This window comes from Amborella trichopoda, chromosome 6 (genome assembly GCF_054954075.1).
Source record: "Amborella trichopoda isolate Santa Cruz 75 chromosome 6, AtrichopodaSantaCruz75HAP2 v2.0, whole genome shotgun sequence".
NCBI classification, from domain to species: Eukaryota; Viridiplantae; Streptophyta; class Magnoliopsida; order Amborellales; family Amborellaceae; genus Amborella; species Amborella trichopoda.
The window spans coordinates 44,961,246-44,967,870 of record NC_142341.1 but is presented as its reverse complement, the minus strand read 5'-3'; the positions used below and the strand labels follow the sequence as shown (position 1 = coordinate 44,967,870).

The 6,625-nt window shown below is 36.4% G+C and overlaps 1 non-coding gene across 1 annotated transcript; it reads left to right on the top strand.

The window, feature by feature from the left end:
* Nucleotides 1–3,955: 3,955 nt before the first annotated feature.
* LOC18442754 (auxin-responsive protein SAUR71) lies at nt 3,956–4,345 on the top strand. Its single transcript, XR_016058584.1, has one exon. It is a non-coding gene; the product is annotated as an auxin-responsive protein SAUR71 (transcript).
* Nucleotides 4,346–6,625: the final 2,280 nt, after the last annotated feature.

Genomic DNA, 6,625 nt, shown 5'->3' with positions numbered 1-6,625 from the left:
CCTGGGCTAACCTACCCATTGCTAACCCTGTTGCCTCTCTCAAACAATGCAATGCAATGCAATCTAGATTTCGGCAATTCTTATTTTATTTTAACATTAACACATGACTATTATTAATTATGATTGGGGATTGAAATACATATTCAACTATAAGATGACCATGTTCTAACTTATGTTATTTACAATTCCACTACTAAGGTTTTTATTGTGTATTGCCGATGATGTTCTTGGTGAAAATATAAGAGGTATACTTGGCTAGAATTTGGGTTCAAAACAGTACAGTGGCACTGCCTAATCCCAAAAATGGACGGTTTACTAATTTTGAGATACATACATCAAAATAATAATGCGCTTAAATAATAAGAAGGGAAATTTATCGAAAAAAAAAAAGCATGAATTATGAACTAGTTAACATTTTACCCATATCATTTGAGTTAATTTCAACATACCCATCAAAAGATATGATCATAATAATAGTTGTGATGCCTATTGTTGACCTCACTGTCCTATCAAATGCGTAAGAGAAAAGGAGAAGGAATAGCTTACAAAAGTATGATGGCCCCTTTTTGCAGCAACGATCATATTGGCCTCACGAAAAAACATATAGCAATAATAAAGAAGTGCCTCTTTAGATCTCTACAACGAGTTGGGAGTCGTTCTCTACATTGAGTGTGAAGCACTTTCTTTTAAATAGCCATGGTAATTCCCAATAGCAAACCTTTGAATTCCCCCATATTGTTAAGAAGTGATGCAAAAACCGCTATAAATCTCTCTTCATCATCTTTGAGGATACCGCCGCAGGTAGTAGCACCTCGATTCCATAAGGACTATCCATCAATATTGAGTTTGAACTTTGAAGGATCCACATTGTTGGGGTCGCTATGAAATCTGAAAGACCCTTGTGGGGGATGGTGGGTGCCATGGGATTTTCAAGTTTTGAGCAATGCACCACCAACCACAGGGTATAGAAGGACCACCCTCGTGGCAACCAGCAAGGTCGCGATTAGGATGATATGATTGAATAGTTGCTTCTTCCCGTTCATTTGTCTTAAAAAATACAGGTGTTAAGTTCAGTCCAGATGAACCTACCTGCAGTAGAGAATAGAGAAAAGAGAAATTCAAGCATCTCGACGCCTTTCTGACTTGAAGCAACGTTGAGCTGGATGGATGACGCCAATGAAATTTTTTTTTTTTCTAGATCTCCAAATAATATATTAAAAAAAAACAACTCCAAGTTAGTTTTCAAATAATGCAATTTAGGGATTCAATTGTAATTAAGAATCAATTCAAATTTATAATTCAAACATTCTTTGAGGCTACATTGCTACTAAGAAATTTTCAAAGTGGCTCGAATTGCATTTTGGCTAGAAAATCAAATGGTGCCTTAGGTATCCAAATGGGCCCAAAGTTTTTTTATTTTTGGGTAAATCAGCAGGGTTTTAAAATTAGAAAAAATGAGAAAGAAAAAGTTTAGGGATGTAGATCATATTAAATACATTAAGAATGAGGATCAAATGTCATATTGAACGATTAAGAAGTCAACAAAAGGTGGAGAGCTTATTTTCAAAAATTATTGCATGATGAATACAATGGGAATACAGCCGTTGAAGGAATGGCTGACATAAATGATGGCGGAGGTCATAGATATATTCATAGGATTAGGATCTTAGATGTGGAAGAAGCTCTGAAGAATGTAAAGATAGGAAAGGCTATGGGACCAAATGGTATCCGGATAGAAGTTTGGAAGTGCATAGAGGAAGCCAGCATTAACTTGTTAACCAAGTTATTCAATAAAGTGTTAAAAACAAAAAAACGCTAAACGAATGGAGGGAAAGTATTGTGGTACCTATTTACAAGAATATATGAGACATATACTATTGTATGAACTATTAAGGGATCAAACTTATTAGCCACACCATGAAGTTGTAGAAGAGATTGATTAAGCAACGACTAAAGCGTGAAACAAGTGTATCAGAAAATGAGTTCCGTTTTTTACCAGGAAGGACCTTCATATTGTTGTTATTAATCTAGAGGAAGCTTGTGATAGAGTAACTCGATATTTAATTTGGTGGGTGTTAGAAAAGAAATGGGTATCTAGATATTATATCAACAAGATATGTACAAGGGAGCATGACTAGTGTTGAACAACTAATAGAGAGATGAGTGAGTCTTCAGTGATAATAGGTCTACATTAGGGGTTCTCATTGAGCTCATACCTTGTTGTCTTAGTCATGGATGACTTAACTAGATGCCTACAAGATAAGGTACCATGGTGTATATTGTTCATAGATGATATAGTTTTGATCAATGAGACCTGAAATAGCATCAACACAAAGTTAAAACTTTGAAAGGACACTCTAGAATCTAAAGCTTTTAAAATTAGATGGACTATACATAGTATATAGAATATAAGTTCAGTAACAATTTCTTGAGTCGATAATCCATGAAAACGGATAGAATGAGAATATTGGGCAGTCAAGAAACAATATACCCATAGGATAAATGTAGCTAAAATAGATGAGTGACAAGACAAAAAAGAATAAAATTCAAAATGAAATATATTTGGGAGATGTTAGGTGTGGCTCTAATAGTCGATAAGATGAGAGATAGTAAACTTGGGTGACCTGGCCATGTGCATTGCAGACCCAGTACAATAACCTGTTAGAATGTGTGAGTTAGTTCAAGTGAAATATTCAAAATGAGTAAAGAGTAGACCTAAAAGAACATGGTTGGAAGTAGTGAGAAAATATATAAAGACTTGTAACCTTATTAATGGTATTGTCATGATAGAACATAATGACATAACGGAATTTATATATCAAACCCTTAATAATTAAAAAAATACTCTCTAAATGATTATGATGATAATGGGTAACTCACCTACCATTTTTTTCCTTTACCAGTCATTTTTTAAATCTATTGATGTGAGTTGAGGTCAAGACCTTTTACGTGAGACTCACATGGTACTACCACCTCAACCCCGGCCCATGGACGGTAAGTTGTACATCTTGTTCTCCTCTCTTTCCAAGTGAAAGCTTTGAAATATGAGAAAAGTTTATAAAGAGCCGAAGCTCTAAACAATCAAATTTGAGCCTACTTCCAAAAATTTTTACCATAAGAAATTGTTTTGATGCCCAAATATCATCAAATTGATCATCTCGACATCAAGATGCATAGACGTGAAAAAAAAAAAAAAGGATTTTAAGTTTTGAAAATAGTATATTTTGTAATGCATTTTTGGACAGTCAATTTTCAAAATTTTCAAGTTTTCGTAGATCTATTGTTCTATACTATTTTTTAAGCTTTAAATGTTATAAATGAAGATGAAAATATATTTTAAGGCTATCACAAAGATTTTCAGTATTGAAACCACATTTTTCGATACTAGTTGAAGGTAGGCTCTAATTTGATTGTTTAGGGCTTAGGCCCTATGCAAACCGCACCCTATTTGGTAGTTGCAAGTTATACTCAAAACAGACAAGCGGAAATTCCGTAGAAAGTGGGATATTCATGAATGCCACGCCATTTGTACTCAAACCCAACTACGCAAATCTCCATAACCCACCCTCACGAAGTTTCCACACTCTCTCTCTCTCTACATTTGTCTCCCCCTTTCTCTCTCTACCTTTCCCCCTCCCACTGGAGTATAATTTCTTCCTCTCTATCTCTCTCTCTCTGCATGTACCCCGGAAAGTACTTGCTTCCGTACCTAAAAACCAACCGACTTTCTCACTCTATTTATTGTTTTTGTCCCCCTTGAAACTTTCTTCCAATTTATAAAAAGCCCTTTTACACAACTGCGACTGCAGCTGCAGCGCCTTATCCTCCCCTTGTCCCCTCTCTCTCTCTCTCTCTCTCTAAAATCCAATACTCTCTTTCTCGCTCTAAAATCTGAGACTCTGAGCACTCCTCTGTTCAACTTCAAGAATCGACGGCCGTCCACAACCGATCTACGATGAAGTACCTAATCCGAAGGCTTTCCCGCGTCCACGAGTCCCCGGACTTCGTCCTCCTTCCCTCTAATCCACTGAGCTCAATGGATGGCAAAGAGAGCAAAGGAGCGAAGAATCGCCGAGTGAAGCGACAAAGTCGGCGTAGTTTTAAGGGGCGCGTGCCTGTGCACGTGGGAGAGGAGATGGAGAGGTTCAGCGTGAGTGCCGAGCTTTTGAATAACCCGGTTTTTTGCGAGTTACTGAAAAGATCGGCTCAAGAGTACGGATACGAGCAGGAGGGGGTTCTTAGGATCCCTTGCCCTGTGCACGTTTTCCGGCAACTTTTGCAGTGTTTGGAACAACACGGCGACATTCATGAACTTCAAAGGATGACCAGCCTTGCTTTACTGTAAATTTTTAATTTCGATGGTTTTTCTTCTTCTTTTTTTTTTCCTCTTTTCCCCTCTTTTTTTTTTTTTTTTTGGGGGGAAGGGGGGCTTCTATTTTGAGGCAGCAGGGTTTTTCTTTCTTGTTATCTTGGATTCTTTTTTTAATTTTGAAGTTTTTAGTTGAGGCTATTATGTGATGTAAAGTTTTGACAAGATAAGAAAACTAAAAGTTTTATTGCTCTCTCTCCTCCCTCTATCTTATATCGCTCTCTCTCTCTGGAGATGGAATAAATGAAGCCAATATTTTCTTATGATGTTTGAGAATTGAGAGGGTTAACAAAACCCACGATGTCTTTCTCTTACTAAACCCAAATTCATGGTGGGTTCTGATTTTTTTCTTGGAAAGGGTCTTTGTTCTCTCTCATTGAGCTAAACCCTATGAACACCTAAAGAAAGGTAAATGTATAATGAGTATAAAATAGCCACAATTAATATTTCATCATTGAATGTCAAATTTGATGACTGCATTTATTTCATCGTTCAAACTCAAAATTCATAAAAAATTTTCTCAAATTTTATAAGAAACTTTATAACATCTATACAAGGTGATCATACACGAGCCGTTGCCTGTTAGAAGAATATAACGTGGACTCAATCCCCTTTCTTTAGTGGAGAAAATCCTTGTCGTTTGTGCTCTTGCCTAGTGGTCCACACATCAACTAGCCTTTGGCCTTATTATAATTTTTTGGGTAATTCGGTTTTTTTGGATAATTATGTGGGGAACCTTCTCTACCCGTTTTTTTCAAGTAGATTAGAAATTAGCATTTTTTTTTTTAAGCCTTAAGAGGGGTGGTAGTAGTGATGGGAATGGTAGCTATAACATGGGGACTAAGGTGTGGGGTGCTACCACCACGACTTTATCCCTTTCTCAAGTGGGGATTTGAGCTCTTATCTTGTTGAGAATAGAGATAAAGATCTCACCATAAGGCTCGACAATACTACCATCAAGGCTTTAGGCCTTTTTCATAGAAAAAAAGTGGTAAGTCAATGAAGATTTGAGCCCTCCTTTTATCAAGAGATGAGTCAGAGATTGGCCTCACTATATAGAGCATAGCTGGCTTCACCATTGCTAACTTATAACCGTCCAAAGCACAAACCGCCAAAGGAACCTGGCCTTGAGCCGGGACGAGTAACCCGGACTGGATTTGAGTAATCTTGCACTAACGGGTAGGTGCCTAAAAAGTGTTTAAAAAAGAAAAAAATTAGAAAAAATTAAAATATGATAAATATGTCCAAAGTAAAATTACACGAACCACATCTAAATGAAATTAAAAAAAGCAATGAAAAAAATAGATTTTGAAAAATCAATTTGTGACTAGGAGTTGTTTACAAGATAATCCAAAGAAAAGGAGAAAATGTAAGTATAAGCATTTATGGCCAAAACACCTTCCAATCTTTGCCAAAATAATAAAAAATATAAAAATCATATAATTTTTTTTTTTTTTTTGTTAGATTTTTTATAATTTTTTTTATTATTTTTCTTAAGATCTCGATCTTAACTACCAAACGTGGGATATAACCGAGCTAACTAAGCTAACCATCCTGGTATACCTAGAACTAACCGATTCAAAGGGTACATGTCCAGGTAGTAAAAAAATGCCCGGGTAAGAAGCCTAGTCATGTAGGGGGTCCAACCTCTAGCGGTTAGACCACCTAAACTGGCTAAAAACCGACTTGCCAAGTGGGCGAATCCCAGTAACCCTACCAGGTCTGGTTCGACCTTGTCGGTTGTCCTATTGTGACTAATAGAGCCTATCACCCAAGGATGGTAAAATAAAAAAATATTAGTGATATTACTGGATGCTCCATATTTTACTCAAATTAATGTGGAGGTAGTTCTTTTTCTGTTTTTTTAAATTTTATTCCTGGTCTTATGTTGCAAATATCAAACCAATACTTTTGTGTTTTAATGTTTTAAAGTGTATGGTTGTACCATACATAATGGTCAATTTAGGGACTTCCCTAAAGTTGGTTATTTGATGTTTTAAATATCAGATTGCACGACTATAAGCATCTTCCCTTGTCTTGGTTCAATTTGGGTCAAGTTGACTGTTCAAACATCGAAACAGCTTTTTCGTACTTTTTTGAATGAGGGTTTATGACTTGATAGGGAGTTTTAAAGACTGAGTGGGAGAGAAAGAGAGAGGTTTAAGCTTTAAAGTGAGAGAATATGAAGAAACCCAGTAAAAGAACAAGGAGAAGCGGTGGGCGATGTCCTTGTGCATACATGCCGCCTAGGAAAAT